This window comes from Meles meles, chromosome X (genome assembly GCF_922984935.1).
Source record: "Meles meles chromosome X, mMelMel3.1 paternal haplotype, whole genome shotgun sequence".
Taxonomy (NCBI): Eukaryota; Metazoa; Chordata; class Mammalia; order Carnivora; family Mustelidae; genus Meles; species Meles meles.
In genome coordinates this window covers 34,942,628-34,965,217 of record NC_060087.1, presented here as the reverse complement: position 1 = coordinate 34,965,217, position 22,590 = coordinate 34,942,628, and the positions used below count along the sequence as shown (strand labels likewise).

General features: G+C 41.8%; 1 long non-coding RNA gene across 1 annotated transcript; it reads right to left on the bottom strand.

The window, feature by feature from the left end:
* Positions 1-2,049: 2,049 nt before the first annotated feature.
* Positions 2,050-22,169, bottom strand: LOC123935467. Its single transcript, XR_006816914.1, has 3 exons — positions 22,134-22,169; positions 21,935-22,061; positions 2,050-2,568 (listed from the first exon to the last, which is right to left on the bottom strand). It is a non-coding gene; the product is annotated as an uncharacterized LOC123935467 (long non-coding RNA).
* Positions 22,170-22,590: the final 421 nt, after the last annotated feature.

The following is a 22,590-nucleotide window of genomic DNA, read 5'->3' as shown; positions in this document are numbered from 1 at the left end:
GAAGGAAATAAAACACTCATAATTCCACTACTTTATAGGAATATAAAGTTGTCATTTGTTTGCTTGGTTTTATGAATGTTCTATAAGGTGGCTACAGAGTAACGCAGCTAAATCTATCTGTATCTCCGTGGTTTAAAACTTTCCAGAGAGAGAATGTTCCAAAGTTTTCATTCAGTGAGCAATGCGATTGCTGCAAAAATCACATAATATTATTAATACCACCATTAGTCTGGTGTCTTATTAGATTAGCAATAATCTAATCACATTGTGGAAAATCCTTCAAGAATATTAGCAAGAAATAATTTCTTTCTGTGGCTTCTTGAACAAAAGCAATTCAATCATGACCCATCAAAGTTATGTTGGCTAGAGCTTGGGAGAAAGAAAAGTGGAGGAAGACGCCAACTGTCTAAGGCCCAATCCCAGAAAGACTGACGGCTTGCCATGGCCATGGTGGGCAATGGATGAATGTGGAGTGGAAAGAAGGAAGTGGGAACAGGCTGTATTCATTCTCTTCCTAATTCAGGAATGCAGTCAGCGTTTGTTAAGCACCTGCTGTATGCGACATGGTGATATGCCCTGAGGAGCTCACAGTGTAGGGACAGGCACTTGCTATTTTTAGAGTCCAGCCTCCACTACTAGATGCTAAGGGTAGGATAGGTGACCTCTTTTAAACCAATCAGAGATTTCCGTCCTCCAGACCACTGTGATTGGTGAGAGATGGGCACATGATCGAAGCCAGGCCAATCAGCATCAAAAAGACTCATGTCTCACATTTTTACTGTAGCTTCAGGGAAGAGAAGTTTCTGTCTCATGTTGGCTGGAGTTCTGAGGTTATTTAAATTCGAAGTTTGGGAGGAACAACATATTAATCCAGAGAACACAGGAGATCTGAGAATGAAGCTCACCCAGACAGATCCTGGAAAACTTGTCAGGCAACTGAACTCAGCTGCAAAGGAAGGTGAGTTTTTCAGTGACATGAACCAATAAATCCTCATTTTTGGTTTAAGCTGTTTTTTTTTTTTTATTTTGTTTTGTTTTGGTAACCAAAACATGCTAACTGATACAAAAATGGGAGAGATCCTTAGGACATGACACGATCTGGCCTGTAACAGAGAGGTGGGTTATGGTGAGATGTCAGTGCTTGGGAGTGGGGGGAAGACTACCTCTTGGAATTCTTCCTCTTGTCTCTGGACCTGGGGAATTTCAGGGGAGTGGGACATTGAGTGAGGTATTGGTGGATGAATGGGAAGTGATCAAGGAGAAGAATGGACAGAGGACTCTTAAATATAATTTTTTGATTTTTTAAAAGATTTTTATTTATGAGAGAGAGCGAGAGAGAGCACACAAGTGGGGGGCAGGGGCAGATGGAGAGAGAACAGCGGACTCCCCACTTAGCAGAAAGCCCAATGCAGGACTCGATCCCACGACCCTGAGATCGTGACCTGAGCAGAAGGCAGATGTTTAACTGACTGAGCTACCCAGGCACCTCAAATATAACACATATTTTTTTAATGTAGGGCCTGGCAGACCTGGATTGTTTGGGTGCTCATTACGTAATTGAGATCCTTTTTTGAGCAAGACCCTTTCCTGATGTAAAACCCTAGACTTCCTGAAGAAAGAGCAGATCTCTGGTTTGTACTCTGAGACTGTTTCTGAAGCCTGTAACCCAGAACTGGATCACTCATCACCAGAGTGGACCCTTTGTCCTTCACCTCCACCTGCTGGCCCTTCCCTTCTGGGGACTTGGGATCCAGGTGCAAGGTGCATGGCCACTGGCTTCATTCAGGTCTTCTCGTTAGCAATTCACTGCCTTCTTCTCTGGGCCTCTTGACAGTTTCAATAAAACCTATGCCACAGAGGCATTTTACTCGGGCTTTTAGGCACAGAAGGTTCAACTCAACCACTCTTTTATTCATACTTTCAGGGACTTTCCTTTTTTTTTTTTTAATTTTATTTATTTATTTGACAGAGAGAGAGAGATCACAAGTAGGTGGGGCAGGGGGTGGGAGGAAGCAGGCTCCCTGCTGAGCAGAGAGCCCAATGTGGGGCTCGATCCCAGGACCCTGAGATCATGACCTGACCTGAAGACAGAGGCTTAACCCACTGAGCCACCCAGGTGCCCCCAGGAACATTCATTTCTGGAATGCGAGCTCTTGCTCATCCTTACAGATTACCTGCATTCTCTTTGCTTCAGACTTTTTAAAAGATAGCCCAAGCCCAGCTATTTTTTTTCTGGTTTTATCTATTTAGACTTATGGAGAGGCAGGCAACCAATGGGTCCCAAGTTCCAGGATGCTGCAGGGTCCCCCATTAGACACTCAGAACTTTCTGCACTTTCCGCATGAGTCCGTTTAACAATTTGCCAGCTCCCCTCTGGGGAAGTTCACAGGAGACCGGGGAAGGGGGTGATTGTGTAGGCATCTCACAACTCTGATCACTTTGCATAATTCACAAGTTCATGGAAGCATGGCGTGTTAGTACTGCAAAGTCTGAGACCGTCTCGTCTAAGCCTCTGGAAAACACGAGGGACTGATGCTTGGGAAGGGGGAGGCATTAGCCATCTCCAACCTATAAAGAAAGAAAAAAAAGAAAGAAGAAAAGGGAAAAAGGGAGGGAGCGAAGGGGAGGAAGGAAACCGCAACTATGATATCCTAATGGCCTGCATTCCACATTTTTTTGTTCAGTATTTTGTGATGGATTCAAGGGCATGCAATGAGCTACTTCAGCAATTCGGTGCTAGTGCCAGCCGCTCTCTCTCTCAATCTCTCTCTCTCAGACCCTTCACCAACAATCTTCCTATAGACAGTGCAACAAGCTCTATTAGAGTACACAAAGCTCAGACTTGGATCCGTATAGTGAACGAAGTCTGGTGACTTCCTCCCTCCCCCCTACTCTACTACTACTACACACACACACACACACACACACACACACACACACGCACGCACGCACATACATATACTACATATATGTCCACTGTTTTAACAGGAGCTAAGAAGTGTTTTCTGGGTAAAAAAGAACCTTGGGGTACAGACCCATGGATATATCTGATACTTCTCTAGAAGGTCGCTGAAAGAAACATGGTCTCATGGAAGAAACAGAGCCCCTGGGAGGGAAATCCCCATAAGGAAAGAAGCGAGGACTGTTCAACAACCGTACCTACATCTTTGAGGCAAAGGACGGTTTCTGGATAAAACATGATGGCGAACAGTGGTAAGACCCTGCCACCCTGTGGATGTGAGTGCCCCCCACCCCCTGCCCCAGGCTGCTGAAACACCACTCAGCTCTAGAGCCCTCTGTGGGACCCTCACCCTAACTGGTCGTGGCACTCGTTACTTTGCGAGACCTATGACATGGCGTTTCTGCTTGTCATCTCAAGGCTCAGTGGAGTCCCAGCATTCCTGGCACCTACATAGCCCCTTGGACATAGGCTGGCGGGGGGTGGGGGGCCGGCACAGAGCGATGCTGCTCTGAAACTGGCAGGGGCGGGGATGACAAAGTTAGGGACATCTGGCTTGGCTTAAAAACAGACCACATTTTCGCTTTTGTTTCCTTCTGCACAGCAAAGGAAACAGTCAACAAAACAAAGAGGCAACCCACGGAACGGGGAAGATATTTGCAAATGACACTACAAACAAAGGGCTGATATCCCGGATCTATAAAGAACTCCTCAAACTCAACACACACAAAACAGATAATCATGTCAAAAAATGGGCAGAAGACATGGACAGACACTTCTCCAAAGAAGACATACAAATGGCTAACAGACACATGAAAAAATGTTCATCATCATTAGCCATCAGGGAGATTCAAATCAAAACCACATTGACATACCAGCTCACACCAGTTAGAATAGCCAAAATCAACAAGGCAGGAGACAACAAGTGTTGCAGAGGATGTGGAGAAAGGGGAACCCTCTTACGCTGTTGGTGGGAATGCAAGCTGGTGCAGCCACTTTGGAGAACAGTGTGGAGATTCCTTAAGAAATTAAGAATAGAGCTTCCCTATGACCCTGCAATTGCACTACTGGGTATTTACCCCAAAGATACAGATGTAGTGAAAAGAAGGACCATCTGTACCCCAGTGTTCATAGCAGCAATGACCACAGTCACCATACTGTGGAAAGAACCAAGATGCCCTTCAGTGGATGAATGGATAAAGAAGATATGGTCCAGGGGGTACCTGGGTGGCTCAGTGGGTTAAAGCCTCCGCCTTCAGCTCAGGTCATGATCCCAGGGTCCTGGGATCGAGTCCCACATCAGGCTCTCTGCTCAGTGGGGAGCCTGCTTCCCCCTGTCTCTCTGCCTGCCTCTCTGCCTACTTGCAATCTCTGTCAAATAAATAAATAAAATCTTAAAAGAAAAAGAAGATATGGTCCATATATGTAATGGAGTATTATGCCTCCATCAGAAAGAATGAACACACAACTTTTGTATCAATATGGACAGGACTGGAAGAGATTATGCTGAGTGAAATAAGTCAAGCAGAGAGAGTCAATTATCATATGGTTTCACTTACTTGTGGAGCATAAGGAATAACACAGAGGACATTGGGAGTTGAAGAGGTGAAGTGAGTTGGGGGAAATTGGAGCGGGAGACGAACCATGAGAGACTGTAGATTCTGAGAAACAAACTGAGGGTTTTGAAGGGGAGGGGGTGGGAGGTTGGGTGAGCCTGGTGGTGGGTGTTAAGGAGGGCACATAGTGCATGGAGCACTGGGTGTGGTGCATAAACAATGAATTCTGGAACACTGAAAAGAAATTAAAAATAAATAAATAAAAATTTTTTAAAAACCAGACCACATGTTTTGTCTCTAATCCTCTCAGAATAAATAAGTAATTGAATGTATAAATAACAAAGCCTAAGTTACTAAGTTGACTTTCTCTGCAAAATGTTGTTACACCTACCTCGTGTCCCCAGGCTTCTTTAGGAATGTGAATTGCTGTTACTAGTCTTTATGACTCTGAAGTGTAGCATAGAATACACAAGATAAGGACTCCAAAGATAGGGTCTGAATATCAGCACTGTTATTAATTAACCACATGACCTTGGGTTAGTCACTAATCCCAGAAATTCTCAGCAGAAGTGTCTCCAGCATTCGAGGGTATTATTATCACCGGGAGGTGTTCCTCGAGTAATTAGCTTCCAATAATAGCCAAGTCCTGAGACTTGAAAGCAACTTAAAGTACATAAATTAGAGTGAATCCAAAGTAATGCCAATAATTCGATCATTCTGATTTACCTGCACTATTATGTGTTTCCTCAAAGGAGCGAGAAAGTATTGGGGAAATTATAACCAGCATATCATGGGGACTGGGCATTCCATTGCCCGCTGAACTGATAAGAGGGTACGCAGAGGAGCTTGCAGCCACGTGACAGATACGGCCATCTGAAGTTAACTGATAGTATCTAAAACATCTTTTGTATATGAAGATAACACCAATGCCAGGGCGCCTGGGTGGCTCAGTGGGTTAAGCCTCTGCCTTCAGCTCGGGTCATGATCCCAGGGTCCTGGGATCGAGCCCTGCATCGGGTTCTCTGCTCTGCAGGGAACCTGCTTCCCCCTCTCTTTCTCTGCCTGCCTCTCTGCCTACTTGTGGTCTCTGTCAAATAAATAAATAAAATCTTTTTAAAAATGCCTTCTGAAAGAGAGAGTGAAATGTGCATGAATTTTCAAGAGTGCCCATAGACGTGGGGCTGCTTGGGGCTATGGACCCCAAGAACTCGGTTCTTTGTCCTTGGCCAATATGGGTCTTGAGGTGGAAATTTCGTGAAACTCTTAAGCCATGTCTCAGCCAAACCAGACAATTACCACTCCATCAGTAGGAGTTAGTTATAATGGTTATAGAAGTTGTGGTACCCATGAGTTGTGATTCGACAGCTGCTTCCATTTCTTTTGAAATTTCACCTCCCCACGATAAATTTTTAATAACAAAACTGCAAGGAGAGACAAGAGAAGAAAAAGAAGTGCTTGGGTTTCTATATTGCACATGATTGAAAAGGGTCTTAGGAACATTTTTGTCTATGATACAACAGTCACCTTCCAAATAAAAGGCAGACAGAGTGAGAACACAAGAGAAATTATAAATGCTTTTCATGTTTATAATAAGATGTTGTCTCTATAAAGTCTACCTTTTGTGATATTCAACAATAAAATAAAAATTATTTATATTTTCCTTTTCAATTTGCATGCTTACTGCTTTATTACATTTATCTATGGAATGGGAGTCTGGAAAAATTCAAGATTCATTTTTTCAAAAATAAGTTCCCTTCAGGAAAATTTGATTGAGCACATTTTTTTTTCCTTGTGCAGACCTCAAAGGCACAAAATAAGATTCATCATAATCCTTAGTTCGAGCTATGCTCTGCCAGATTTTATTTGCTGAAGATGGCTGGAGCGGTCACTCCCTCTCACATGTTCAGGAACCATGTGACCTGGACACTCCTCCCATAGAGGGGGGAGGTGTCTGTCCTCTCCCCCTTGAAACTAGGCAGGACCTGTGACTCGCTCGTGACCATAGATCAGGCTAGGTCTTCTGCCTTGCTTGCTGGAACACTCAAGCCGGAACCCCGAGCTGCCACGCCGTAAGGAACCTCAAACTAGCCCATGGGGTGAGACCGCATGGGGAAGTCCTAAGATTACAGAGAGAGAGAGAGACCTCAGCTGCACCACACCCCACCACTATCTGATTGCAAACACATGAGAGATCCCAAGCCAGAATCATCCTAGAACAGTGAAAGATAATTGCTGTTGTATCAAACTACTAAGTTTGGGGGTAATTTGTCAAATAACAACTTTAATGGCACATACACTATTGTCACTGATCCACGAATGGTTCCATGGCTTGCTTGGGGGAGTCAAAATAATATAGTACTTACATGAGCCCTGATTGGCCATCTCTCTAGAGTTTTTCTTGCTAAAATCTGGTATTTTTAAACATTGATTTCATTATTCATGTATTTGCAAAATTTTTGTGAATGCAATGCCTATTTCTGCCTCGCTCCCTCCCTTGCCAGAAATGTTTATAGTACTATTTATTTACCCTAGAAATATGAGTTTCTTCTAAACTTGGCTATGACCTTGAGAGCGCATCATGCATGGGAAATCTACTTGTCCTTGCACCCCCGTAGCTCAAAGATTAGAAATTCCTGACTCAATCTCTAGGAAGCTTCAGTTTCCCACATGTAAGATGGCGGATCAATCCTCACCCTGCCTGTCTCATGGGATTGCTGTGAACACTTATTTAGAAAATGCTGAAGAAAGCATTTATAAGTAGTAAGGATTTGTTATCATAAAGCTCTATCTTTTTTCCACTTTCATGATGTATCTTTCATCATCCTGTCTCCTCGCTCATCTGGAAAGCACAGGCTTCAACCTCTTTCCCACTGTGTGAACTTGAAAAGTTTCTCTGTAAATGACCCATTGTCTATAATATGGCAGGCGTTTGTATGTTTCTTAAGGGCAGTGACCAGGTCTTCTGTTCCTTTGATTTCCTTCACATTAGGGATGTAGTAATGCTTTGGGTTTAATAATTTTTTCCCCCCGCCCATGTGCCCCGAACTCTGGCCTGGCATTCCCACACAGACTGTAAAGCAGAACCTTGTATGGCTACGGCATGCCCAGCTCGGATCCCACTCTAGGAGGGGTCATTACTGAAAGACAGAGAGGGTCTCATTAGAAAGTGGCTTTGCCCTCAAGGCAGCGCCATGGCATGGCCCCCGAGGACAGCTTTAGAAAGATTCCGTAGTGCTAGTCCCTGAGATTTCTCGAACAAACATCCAGATGTCCGTCTGCTGCACAGACACCGAGAGGGTTGTTTTTGATGATGTGATGTTCCTAATTTCTATTCACAGGCCGCGTATGTTCCCACTTTCCTTTGGGAATTAAAGCTGGGGTCTTGGGTGTGGAAATCTCCAAAGAGTTGGCGGCATCATTCCCGGTCTTCAAATCTCACATTCAGCTCAGCCCCTAATTGCCCACAGAACTTCTGTTTACCATGCAAGGAAAAGGGACCACATGAGGCTTTTTTACCTATAGGCTGAGACCTCCTTGCAGAAGACTGGCAATCTCGCCTTGGGGGATATTTCGCAGCTCATTATTTTTTCTCTCTAGGTACGGTAGCCTCACTTCTGCTCATTAGGCTCCTTTCACTACATCATTGCTTTTCTTTAATGTGGCTGGTCTATTAAATAGCCCTCACCTGGCAAAGCCCCCCAGTGTCCCGAATGTAGCTCTGCTCCCCCGCTTTCATGACTCAGTTTGGACGTCGCTTTAATAAGAGTGGCCCTGGAACCAGCATCCCACGTCTCCTCGGGCCACGGAGCCCCTCTGCAGCAATGGGGGGGGGGGGCTGGTAATCAGACAACTCAGAGGACATGCCACTTAGTGTTCAGAGGTTCCTGAAGGCTTTCACAGACACGGAATGAGGGACACCAGAGGAGCAGCTCTGAGCAGAAATATCGGCATCCCATTTATTCAGCACTACCAAATATCAAAAGGCAATTGATTAAATATTGATCTGACAACTGCTTGAAAAGGAGCAGGTGCTTCTCACAGTCTGGCAAGAAAACAGGGTCAGGAACACTAAATGTGGGTACTGCGAAAGCATGTTTGCAAAATCTCCGTGTCTTCTTGCCATGATTAAAAGGCTTATTAGTCACGGGTGAAATCCTATAGAGGGAATGTGCTTTGGCGTCAGCTCCTATTAAGCTGCATGAAATTCATGTTTCTTCTTCAGTCAGAATCCCTCAAACTGACCCAACCGATGCAGTTCCCTTTGTGGTCAGATCAGCTGCTTTGGACTTTTTCTGAAGGTCACCCCTTGAACTGAAACAGATCTTAAAAGGCCAGTGTTCTAGTCTTTGTTTGTTTCCAAGTACAGAAATCCACTTGTGCTAGTTCGGGCAAGAAGGAAAACAGAAACGTGTGTGCACGCATGTCTAGGTGTGGGGGCGTGTGTACGTGTGTATCACCGACCTGAAGCCGAGGAGTCTTCAGGGAAGAACTCTCCTTCTCGTCTTCCCTCCCTCTCTCACTCCTTCTCTAGGCTCTCACAGGCTCTCATTTTCACCTCTCTGCCCCTATGTGGGTTTTTCTTCTATTTCCCCACAGACCAGAATCCTCTTAGCTCACCCGCCACTGGCTTGACTTTGGCTTTGGTTTGTCTCAGCACTGACTCCTGGGTGCCTCCCCACCCCCCCTCCCCGCCATCAATGGCATGTCACCATTGCTGCAGGCTGGATGGCAATCGTGAAATGGTTGTCATTGCCCCGGTCCATGCAATGCCGGTCATAGCTATTCACATCGTCATCGCGCCAGCTGAGATCTGTGCGTTGTCAGTGTTATCCGTGCTAAATTGAACTGCTGCTTAAAATGTCTTCAGAGAGATTATACTATGATTTCTCATTGAGATGAAAAGGTATCGCGTACACAGAAAGGCGGGTAAACAGAGCGGTGGGGCATACATTTGATATTAGCAAAGCAAATATTCATTATGGAGGAATGGTAGCAATTTTGTAATTTTTTCTTCTCAAAGCAACAGCCAAGTGTTTACAAGACCCAAGGCAGGAAGACATCTACAAGTAGATGAAGCTGTGTTACATTGTGCTTCCCAGATATAAACAAAAGGACGGCCTATCTCCTGTAATGCAATTGAAAGCAGGAGAAATTGCCAAATCCTTCAGAACAGACAAAAGAAATGTCAAAGAAGTGAGAGATTGACGTGACCAGTTCACATGTTGAGCAAGATCATTGTTAAGACAATGAATATCCATTTGTCCCAAACTGGCCAACTTCTAGCAACATTTGTTTCAACCAAGGGAAAAACAGTACCCTCCATTCAATCAAACAGTAAAGCACCAGAATTAAAAGTTGCCAACTGGGTGTCAGTTTCTTGGAAGGAAATCCTGGATACAAGAGTAGAGCACACCGGGAAGAAAGACCATATCACTGATGTTTTGGGGGCATGGAGAAAAATCACCTGTGGAAAAGCACATGCATCAGCAAGTCGGAGTTGAAAAATATTTCAGGAGAGTTAGACTCAATGCAAAGAAGTTTTTAGGGACTTATTTCACTTATGTATTACTCTGTGTGCGTACTTAGTACATCTGAAAGGCCCTTTCAATAAGTATAAAATTACAAGTGGATGTGATTTTTAAAATGCATTATAACAGTTTAATTGGCAGCATTTTTTTTTCTTCCTTAGCAACACATAAGACCATGATCCATCTTACAACTGATGTCAACTTAGAAGCAATGAAACACGGTAGGCCCAATAGGATGTGAGCAGAAGCTCTGGGTATAAATCTGGCCTCGCCTGCTTAAGAGGAGACCCCAGGTCCTAGATTTCCCCCTTTCCTCCCAGCTCCCTGGCTGGAGCGGAAACGAGGCCACACTGTCCAATATGGTAGCTGCTAATTAGCTGCACATCATGATTTAAATTCAGATTTTCTTTTTTTTAAAGATTTTATTTATTTATTTGACACAGAGAGAGATTACAAGTAGACAGAGAGGCAGGCAGAGAGAGAGGGGGAAGCAGGCTCCCCACTGAGCAGAGAGCCCGATGCAGAGCTTGATCCCAGGACCCTGAGACCGTGACCTGAGCCGAAGACAGAGGCTTAACCACTGAGCCACCCAGGCACCCCTAAATTCAGATTTTAATTCATTAAAATTTGAAATTCTGTTCCTTAGTGGCACTAGCCACAAAGTTAAGTATTCAGTAGCCACATGTGGCTAGGGGTTACTACAGATACTAATAGAAACATTCTATCATCATCGAATATTCTATTGGAGAACAGTGGACTAGAGGGACTTTGACTTTGGAAGCCATGCAATGACGATGGCAGACCCGTTCACGGTCAAGCACAACTGCTTGAAGCTGAGCGTCTCACTGACCTGGAACACTCATCTCTGACTGTTGAAAGAGGATGCACGTCTTTGTTCTTCACACTACTTTACTGCTGGGTATTTTGGTATAGGAGTTCACTTTTCACACTAATTAATACCGTTGGTTGGCTCATTTATTCTCCCTTTCCCCCCAGTAGGTTCTACTGGGGCAGACTTATTTTGTTGTAATTTAGTGCATGGTCTGACCTCTGAGAGGCTCTTAAACACATGTACTGAATGATTTAATTAATAAATAGGAGCACATGGGAGGGACAGTTACAATTCAGAAGATCAGTGAAGGTTTCCTGAAGGAAGAAGCATCTCAAGTGAGGCTCGAAGGACGAGTCAGAGGCAACAGAGGGATAAGGGCACGAGGAAGAGGGTTCCAGGTAGAGAGAAGCCCCAAGGGGAGAAAGTGTGGAGCTTTGCAGAGAGTGAAAACTCAACATGTTTGAGCTGAAGGGAGGTAGGTGGTGAGAGTCAAGCAGGGAAGAGATGGTGACAGGCTGTGTGAGCCAGGCCAAGATTTTATTTCATTCCAGAGGCAGTGAAAGAACCACCAAACAATGCTGATGCTTTCACTAAGCTATCTTAACATTTTTGTCCAGTAAAACAAATGTTTGTACTTTTCTTGGAGCATTTAAGGGAGGAGATTCCCTGACAGAGCTTGAGGTAAACCATTTCCATACTTAGCCAAGATCCTCATGGAAGTTTCCCTTGTGCCTAACCTAAACCAAAGTATATTTCTTTTTTGGTCATTTGGTGGACCTAAAACACACTGCTTACCATTCCCTATGGTTTTTGCATCTGGTAGGAAGCTCTTGCGGAATAGGTCAGAGCCCCGTGTTGTAAGTTCCCCAGTCAGATGGGAGGCATTTTGCTACACGTGGTAGCTTGAATGAGGAGGGACCTGGCACAGCCATAGAGAGGGACAAGGGAATAATGGAAGTGCACTGCATTCCAAGAGAGAGAGCAAGACCATCGCACATCTTTTCTTCCTGGACATAATGATTCCAGGTCCTATCACCTTCTTTTCTCAGTAACGGGGACAATCTAGGGTCTTTTCTTTGTGAGAACGATGATACATGGAAAACAGACAAACATTCTACATTTGCCTTTATCAATGAGGTGATTCTAACCACTCACATATGGGCAAAGAGCCCAAATTGACAGCTTCCTCCACGTAACTCTAACAGCTCTCTTGTGAGTTTTAGATCTTCACGTCTACCTACTGTTCACATCTTCCTCTATGAAAGTCATAAGCTCCTAGAATTCAACATGTCTCAACCCCTATTTATTATCACCCCCATATCCTCCCCATAAATCTGTTCCTCCTTCTTATTGCCCACGACAACATCCTATCCACCTAAATCACAGATTCCCGCACTTGATTATTGTTCTTGCCTCCTACCTTTTCTCAGACCCCTCAGCCTCTCCACCACCAAGCTCAATCACGTCTGCCTCCCAAGCATCTCTGTCCACTATGCCATCCTGTCTTGCATTTCTCTTTGTTTCCAGAATCCATATCCTCATTATTTCCTGCATCTAGCCCGAAGTTCCTACAATCTGGAATGGCATGCCTAAAATCCACATCTAACCATGCCATTCCTCCACTTAACATGTCTAAATTACTCCCTCCCACTTTGGAATGAAATCACATTCAAGAATGGAGTGTACAAGGCCCTTCATGACCTACTCCCTGCCTACCTCCCCAGTGTCATCTCCCACGCTTCCCCCAGATCTTCTCCTGCCACTCCTCCATCTACTGACAGGCACAGTAGTTCCTGCTCCTCTTTTTATAGTTGTTCTCTTTGACAGCCACGTGCTTTCACTTTCTTATGCACCTGGCAAAAGTCTACCTGGCTTGTCAGGTTCAGTGTGGATAGCTTTTATCTAAGGCGGCCCCTTCTGATTTTTAGTACTGATTTTAGTCTGATTTTAGAGGTAGCCAGCCTCAGTACTTGCAATATCAACGTTTTGCCATAACACTTCCGACACCACGTGAGATTGCTTCTTACTTTGCATCTCTTCCTGACAACACAAGGAATTTGTCAAAAGTAGGGCCTTAACTCATTCATCTGTAAGAGTACAGCACCTGACACATAATAAAGCACCCAGCAAATGTTTGTTGAGTGAATTATGAACCGAATCAAAGAGAAAATTAGTGAATTGGATGATAGTCTTGCATAATTTATAAGATACACTACGAAGAGGTAAAAGGATATAAAAAAAGAGCAGTTGAGAGACTTGGGGGGAGGCTCTAATATACATCTAATTGAAGTTCAAAATGAGGGAACCTAATTATCCAGAATCATGCTGGTTAGAGAAGGCTAGGACTCAGATTCAAAGTCACACAAATTCTAAAGAGTATGAATAAAAACAAATCTAAACTCATATAAAACTTCAGAATATCAAGGGCAAAGAGAAAAGGTCAAAAACTACAAGAATGAGAAGACAAATTCCTGTCAAAAGAAAAAGTACTAACAGCAAAAGATGATAGAAGACAATGGTATCTTCCAATTACTAAAGAAAAATCATTGTCAACCTAGGTGTTAATTTTCAGCAAAAATAACATTTAAAGGTGAGGACAAATAAAGACATTTTCAAAAATAAAGACTCACAGATATTTACTAAGTAAACAATTAGAGGATATAATTTAATAAGCTGAAAAGTGAACCCAGAAAAAGTAGGTTACCAGAAACTATGATGAAGAAATATATATAGAATAATATAGAATAATAATTTTAATTAACCATTGACCAATAAAAAATAGAGCCATAAATTGTGTCTTTTTCTTTCAGAGGGAGAGGGACAGAGGGAATCTTAAGCAGGCCCCACACACAGCATGGAGCTAGACACAGGGCTTGATCTCAAGACTCCAAGATCATAACCTGAGCTGAAATCAAGAATTGGATGCTTAACCAACTGAGCCATCCAGGCACCCCCATAAATTGTCTTTTTATTTTTTTTTATTTTTTTAAGATTTTATTTATTTATTTGATAGACAGAGATCACAAGTAGGCAGAGAGGCAGGCAGAGAGAGAGGAGGAAAGAGGCTCCCCACTGAGCAGAGAGCCTGATGCGGGGCTCGATCCCAGGACCCTGAGATCATGACCTGAGCCGAAGGCAGAGGCTTTAACTCACTGAGCCACCCAGGCGCCCCATAAATTGTCTTTTTAAAGAGACGGGATTAAGGTTCTAGACAAAATAACAAAGAAATTGAGGAGACTAGTGGAGCTAGTTAAAGGTCGGAGTAGGAGAACAGATATATTAAATAGCTTTAGACTTTGAAAAAAAATACATAATTAAATATGCATGTTTAGAATGTAAGAGTAACTAGTAAAATTGGATAGAAATATAACACACAGTTTCCAAACTGGCAACGAATAAAAGGGACAATTAATTTTTTTCCAGTCTATTAGTTTGAAAGGAGAACAAGTGTGGTAAGCAGAAAACACAAAATAGGAATATAAAAATAATCTCAAATATATCAGTATTATAGAATATATGCAGCATGACTTCATTTATGCAATGTTTTAAAATTTGTAAGATAATTCCAAGTGTTGTTTTCAGATATATATCTGTGTGCAATCATAATAGATAGTCATGTAAATTGAATACCAATCTCTGGGGGAAGGAAGAAGGGAATGGTATAGAAGTAGGGTACACAGAGGACTTTCACTGCAGACTTTGTTCCTTTTTAAAAATTATATGGTTAATATGACCAGAGGTTAATATTTCATAATCTGGATAGTAGATACACAACTGTAGTTTTCTGAGCATTTGAAATACTAAAATAAGTATATATAAATCTATACCAAATGCAACATAGCCTCCAAATTTCCAAATGAAAAGATCTTTTAGGAAGATTTTTTGATCACCTGGATGCCTCATTTGGTTGAGTGTGTGACTCTTGATTTTCAGCTGAGATCATCATCTTGGGGTTGTGAGATCATGCCCTGTGTTGGGCTCCATGCTGGGTGTGGAGTCTGTTTGGGATTCTCTCTCTCCCTGTCTGTCCCTCCCCCACTGCTCATGTGCTCTCTCTCTCTCACTCTCTCTCTAAAAAGAGAAATTTTTTTATCACCTTGAATACACAAACTTTCAAAGATACAGATGAAATAGTGAAAGGTTTACTTACATTATTTAATTTTCTAATAAAATTACATATCCATATTTATAAACATGTTTTACATAAAAAGAAGTATTAATTGGAAACACTGTACTTTTGCCTTGTGAAACAGTTGTTTTTAAACTAATCATGCATCTTTGATGTCAGTGACTTTTTTTTTTTTTTTTAAAGATTTTATTTATTTATTTGACAGAGAGAGATCACAAGTAGACAGAGAGGCAGGCAGAGAGAGAGGGGAAAGCAGGCTCCCTGCTGAGCAGAGAGCCCGATGCGGGGCTCGATCCCAGGACCCTGAGATCATGACCCGAGCCGAAGGCAGAGGCTTAATCCACTGAGCCACCCAGGCGCCCCTGTCAGTGACTTTCTTAGAACACATTTAGGGATATGTTTGTGACATTGAACGTAGTTTTTGAGGTCACACGTTATCCTCACTTCCCTTGAAGTTGAGATACAGCCCTCTTTAGTCTATGTTTAATGGTGTCACTGGAAATATCTGAGGCATTAAGTTTTCATCCCCGTATTGGGATAGTTGTTTTTTTTTTAATTCACCCTATAGGTTTATGTTTACCATCTCCAAAGGTAACCACTTACAAGTGATCCTTAAAAGGCTTGGTTACATCATGATCTAACTCTTGCAATTATGAAGCCATGTTCCCAAGCATGGTGACTACATTTGCACTAAATTTATTTGCCTCATTTTTAACTCTATTCTGTCAGATGGTCATCCAAAATTAGTATTTTGGATGCAACTGAAATCATTTCCAGCTAATGTGTCTTGACCGAACAAGTATTTTGTTCATCAAATTAATATAATAAACTACAATAGGAGACACAGTGCAAAATCAGTGGGAGACTGATTACCTTATACCTGGTACCACCTTACAAAGAGCTACTTCTAATATTTCAAATCCATGGGAATGTATAAATAATAAACTAAAACAAACACTTGCATACGCACCACACTGAATGGACTCCTTTTCTGAGCAGTAATTTTAATTTGTTAAAAATTGGTTTCTGTTTCTGGGATAAGATAGCATAGACTCAATATTCCCTCTTTTTTCCTCAAAGTATGACTAAAAACCCTGGAAATAATTCAACAGACAATGATAAAAGAACTCAGAATGTTGGGTAGAAGAAGACAGACTAGTTAGGGACCTCAGGACTTGAACACCAATACTGTCATAAATCCCTGGGTTTTCATTTTTTTTCCAGGAAAAGGGAAGCCCATCAGGGACTTAACTGGGAGACACACCCAGGGGCATGGCAGGCCAATCTACTCACAGCAGTGGTACCAGCAGAGCTCAGGAGGCTGTCCCATCCCCTGTCCACATCCAACAAGAGCAGCAGGCTCAATCTGTCCACAGCAGGGGCAAGAGTGGGTCCAGAGCAGACCCATCTACTCCACCCCCACATAGACCAGCAACATTTAAACAGGCATCAATGGAGCTAGCATGCTCCATGTTTTCTAGCTATCCACTCAGTGGCTGCAAGTGACCCAAGGTTAATGTCACTCAACCCTTCACCTAATGGTAAAGAATCACCCAAATCCATGGCTCCTGATTCTCCAAACAATGGCAGAAGGAAGCTCTAGTAGGCTCTTCACTCCCCCAGAAGCACCTACGAAAATAGGAAAATAGGACAGGAAGCCAAATGACACAGGTGGCCAGTGAATAGGCCAAGGGTAGTGTTTTCCCTCTCATAGGTCTAGAATCCCTCACATTCTACTTAAGAATACTGAGAGGCCCAGGAAACACTGTTCATCCTCACAAATGGCACTAGCAGGGATCTAACAGAAGCTCAGGCAGAGCCACATGAATCAAACAGACCAGAATACCATAGCAAGGGCTCAGGAAACTAAATTGTCATTGGAACTGAGAGCTAAAAAAAAGTAGGACAGAATGTGCAAGTGAAACCGAAACAGGGCAAATGCCAGATACAATAAAAGATTTAAATACAGAGTCTTCTAAATAAAAATTAAAAGGTCCAAAATACAATAAAAAGATTACTCATCATTTCCATAACCAGGAAAATCACAACGTGGATTAGAAAGATGACCAACTTGGGGCACCTGGATGGCTCAGTCAGTTGGGCACCTGACTCTTGATTTCACATCAGGTTGTAATATCAGGGTCATGTGATCAGGCCCACGTCAGGGTCTACATTCAGCATGAAGTCTGCTTGGGACTCTTCTTCCTCTCCCTCTGTCCCTCTCCCCTCCCCACCCTGTAAAATAAGTAAATAAGTAAATAAATAAATAAATAAATAAAATCTTTAAAAAAGATAATCAACTGAAACCAATAAGAAGATGAATCAGATTTTAGAATATGAGACATATTCTAAAGCAGTCACCATAAAATTGCTCCAACAAATAATTATGAATTCTCTTAAAACAAATAAAAAAATAAAACCACAGCAAAGAAAGAGAAAATATTTAAAAAATACTAAGTGGAAATTATAGAACTGAAAAATACAGTAACTGAACAAAAAACTTACTAGACGGGCTCATGGTAGAGTGGAGATGACAGAAGATAGAATCAGTGAACTTAATAAAAGCTCAATAAAATTTACACAGTCTGACCAACACAGTAACAATAGACTTAAAAAAAAAAAAAAAAGAACAGAATTCCCAGGACAATGTGGACAATAAAAAAAAAAATCTTACATTTATCTCATCAGAGTCTCAGAAGGAGAAAATAATGTGGGGCTGAAAATGTATTTGGAGAAATAATGGCTGAAAAATTATCAAAGAGGCAGAAGACCTAAACCTACAGAATCGAGAAGCCTAGTGAACCCCAACTAAGTAGACACAAAGAAATTCGTGCAAAGAGAAATAATAACTAAACATTGAAAACTCAAGATGAAGAAAACAATTTCTTTTAACAACCAGGGGAAAATAATGAATGAACTGGAGGGAATAACAATTCAAAGGATAGCAGATTTCTCATCAGAAACAATGGCAGCCTGAAGAAAGGGCCCATGTTTCAAGCGCAGAAGTATAACGACTGTCAACCATGAATTCTGTACCTGGTGAAACTATCTATTAGAAATGAAGGGGAAATAATGACATTTCTTAGACAAGGAAAAACTAAGAGAATGTGCTGCTAGTAAACCTACATTTAAAGAATGGCTAAAGGGTCATGAAGCAAACCTCAATACAGAATATGTTCTGTGGGAACACATAGGGAATCACAGTAGATATCAGTAACAGAAAGACAAAAATAAAACAATTGGAAATTAAACAGTATACTACTAAGCAACCCATGGGCCCAAAAGGAAGTCTCCAAAAGATTTAAAAATACATAGAGATAAATTAAAATACAACCTATCACAGTAGGATTCAGCTAAAGCGTTACTGAGAGGGAAATGTATAGCACTCAGTCTTTCCATTAAAAAAGAGGAAAGATCTCAAATCAATAATCTAAGTTCCTACTCCAAAAGGCTAGAAAAAGAAGAGCAAAGTAGAGCCAAAGCAGGCAGATGGAAGGAAATCATAAAAATAAGAGCAGACATAAATGAAACTGAAAACAGCAAAACAGAAAAAAAAAATCAATGAAACAAAAAGCTGGTTCTTTAAAAAAAAATCAATAGTGCTCCAGTGAAATGGGCATATAAATTGAGAGGGGACACAAATCACCAATACTGGGAACAAAATAGGGGATATTGTTATAGATTCTGTGGCCATTAAAAGGATAATAAAGGAATACAACAAACAACTTTACTCTCGTAAGTTTGACCACTTAGAAGAAATAGACCAGTTTCTCAAAAACCCTGAACTAAAACTTCAGTGGAGATAAAATAGATACTATAACCATTAAAGAAATAGAATTTGTAATTTAAACTACAAAAGAGATTCCCTGGCCCCAGTGGATTTACTGGAGAATTTTACCAAACATTTAAATAAGATTAACATCAATTTTACCCAATCTCTTCCAGAAAATAGAAGAGGAAGTAACACTTGCCAACTCTTATTATTGATACCAAAACCAGGAAAAGACAGTACAAAAAAAGAAAACCACAGATCCAATATCTCTCAGGAATTTAAAACAGGGATTTAAAATCCTCAGCAAAATATTACCCAACACAATCCAACAATGTATACAAATAATTCTTTTTTTAAGGATTTTATCTTATTTATTATTTTTTATTGGGGCAGAGGCACAGAGAGAGAGGGAGAGAAAGGATTTTAAGCAGACTCCATGCCCAGTGTGGGACCCAATGCAGGGCTCCATTTCACAACCCTGAGATCATGACCTGAGCCAAAAATCAAGAGTCAGACACTTAACTGACTAGGCCACCCATGCGTCCCTATACGAGTAAGTCTATACACCACGATGAATTGGGGATTTATTCCAAAAATGCAAAGGTGGTTCAACATTCAAAAATTATTCAATGTAATCCATCATATCAACAAGTTAAACAAGAAGAATCATATGATCATATCAATGAAAATAGAAAAAAACACATTTGAAAATGCAGCATGCTTCATGATAAAAACTCTCAGCAAGTTAGAAACAGACAGAACTACCACAGCTTCATAAAGAGCACCTACAAGAAACCCACCAACATCGTACTTAATTGAGCAACTAGATGCATTGCCCTAAGATCAGGCACCAAGTGAGGATGGATGGTCACTCTTACTACTCATACTGACCAGAGTACAGGAAGTTCTAGCCAGTGCCACAGGCAACAAAAAGAAATAAAAGGTACAGAGAGAAGAAACAGAGAAATAAAATTGTGCCAATTTTCAGATTGTCTATGTAAAAAATCCCAAGGAATCTATTTAAAAAAACAAAACAAAACAAAACACCCAACATTTCAGAACCAAAAAGTGAGTTCAGCAAGCTTATGGAACATAAGATCGACACACAAAAATCAACTGCATTTTATAGACTACTCATGAGCATGTGGAAACTAAAATTGAAAGACATGATAGAATTTACCTTCATGCCAGAGAAAGTGAAATATTTTAGTATATACTTAACAAAACATATCCAAGATTTGTATACTGAAAATTATTTTTTAAAAACTGGTAAAAGAAGTCAAAGAAGATCTCTAATACATGGAGATACATTCCATTAAAGGGATTAGAAGACTCAGCATAGTTAGAATGTCAATTCCCTCCAATTTGATATATATATGTTTGATGCAATTCCTATTAAAATCCCAGCAAGGTTGTTTGTGGACACCGACAAATTTATTCTAAAATGTATATGGAAAAGCACAATCCCTTGAATAGCCAAATAATCTAGAAAAAGAAGGAAGGAATCATTCTATCTAATACTAAGGTTTGTTAGTTATAGTAATCAAGGCAGTGGTATTGCTGGATAAATAGACACATGGTTAATGAAACAGAATAGACCAGAGATAGCCCTCCACAAATATGTCCGATTAATGTTTGACAAAGGTGCAAAAGTAATTCAGTGGAGAAAAATGGCCTTTTTAACAAATACTGCCAGATCAATTAGATATACACAAGGGGGAAAAAAGAGAAACTGAACCCAGACCTTTTAAGTTAAAGAAAAATTAACTTAAATTGGATCATGGGCTTAAATGTAAAACATAAAACTATGAAACATTTAGGGGGAAAAAGGATGAAAAAATCTTTGTGATCTCCAGCTAAGCAGAGATTTTAGACTTGATACCAAATGCGCAGTCAGTAAAAGAAAATTGGTGAATTGGACTTCACCAAAATTAAAAATGTTTGCTCTGCAAAACACCCTATTAAGAGGATGAAAAGACAAGCTATGTACTGGAGAGAAATGTTTGCAAACCACGTATCTGATACAAAGGACAAGTATGTGGCATATACAAAGAACTCGCAAAACTCAACAGTAACAAAACGTAATAGTCCGATCAGAAAATGAGCCAAAGACATGAAGAGCTATTTCACTGCAGAGGGTATGCAGATGGTAAATAAGCACACGAAGAGACATTCAGCCCCATTAGCCATTAGGGAAAGGCAAAGAAAAAAACCACAATGAAATATGATGACACACCTATCAGGACCGCTGAAATAAAGAAGAGTGACAATGTCAAATGCTGGCGAGGACTGCTGGTGAGAATGTAAAATGGTACGGTTACTCTAGAAAACAATTTGGTAGTTTCTTATCAAAGTAAACAGGCAACTACTATACAAGCCAACAATCACACCCCTGGGGAGAGGGCAGAATTTCCAAAGAAATGGAAACCTGACATTCACACAAACACCTGGGCATGAATATTTATAGTCGCTTTATACATCATAGCCAAAATGTGCAGATGACTTAGATGTCCCTTAATAGGTAACTGGTTGAACAAACTCATACATCCATAATGTGGGCTTCTGCTCAGCAATAAAACAGAATGAACTACTGATACATATAAAAACTGGAATCAAATTTGATGGAATTATGCCGAGTGGGGGGAAAAAAAGCCAATCCCCAAGGTTACGTACTATATGATTCCATTTATAGGAGATTTGGAAATGACAAGACTTTTGGAACGGAGGACAGAGTAGAGGTTGTCAGGGGCTAAGGACGGGGTAGAGCAGGAGGGAGTAAAGATGGCAACAGGGGGACCCTGCGCTGCTCTGTCTTGACTGTGTGCTGTCTCCACGTGCCTGCACGTGGGAGGCGACTGCGCAGGTCCAAGTACACACATGGGCAAATGAGTGTAAGTCAAACTGGGAAAACACAAAGACTGCTGGATGATATCATGTCAATATCCTGGCTGTGAGATTGCCCGGCAGTGTTCTGAGATGTTATCACTGGGGGAAACCGGATGAAAGGTACAGGGGAATCTTGCTATATTATTTCTCACAACTGTATGTGAATCTACGATTATCTCCAAATAAAAGTCAACAACCCTGCAAGTCAGAACTTCCTCCCTCCCCTTTCTTTCCCCCTCCCCACCACCCCCAGCTAGTTGTTGAACATTTACCTGCTCAGAATTGCTCGTCTTTGGAGAACGGACTTTGCGTTAGGCTTCTTCCCTGAGTGCCTCACAGGAGACGAAGTTGGTGGCTGGAGACAGTGGCTTTACCATCCTTGACTTCAGGTTTCCTCCCCTGTAAAATGGAGACAGGACTAGAGTGAAGGAAAATGAACGATTATGCAGAACCTACTTTTACCTACGTTACCTTCCCTCATCCTCTCGGCTAGCCCAGTGAGCCAGGCATTAGGAGGGTTCAAGTTTCAAATGACGAGACAGGCTAAGGAACATGCCTATCATAGAACACGGCCAGGTTGGCGTCCACAGTCCAGGCACGTTTGGTTACTGCTGGCTGCCTGGGAGCTTACCCACTCTCTGACCCTAAACCGTACAAGGCGACGTCTCCCTGTGGAAAAGTGAGCTAGGCAGAGAATGCCTGAGCCTCTAAGTGTGAGTTGTGGGGAGGGGAGGAGAGCTAGGAGGGACGCAGCCTGCTCCTACCAGGTAGGTACGGTTGCATCAGGAGCCACAGACCTCACTGGGCCAGATCTCTCCACTGTGGAGCTAGAAGAGAGAGCTGCTCGTTTCCCCCTGGCTGGTTGTCTGTTCCCTACCACTGCCTGCAGTACGTAGACAAAGCAACCCCGAAGGCCCAGCACTCTCTC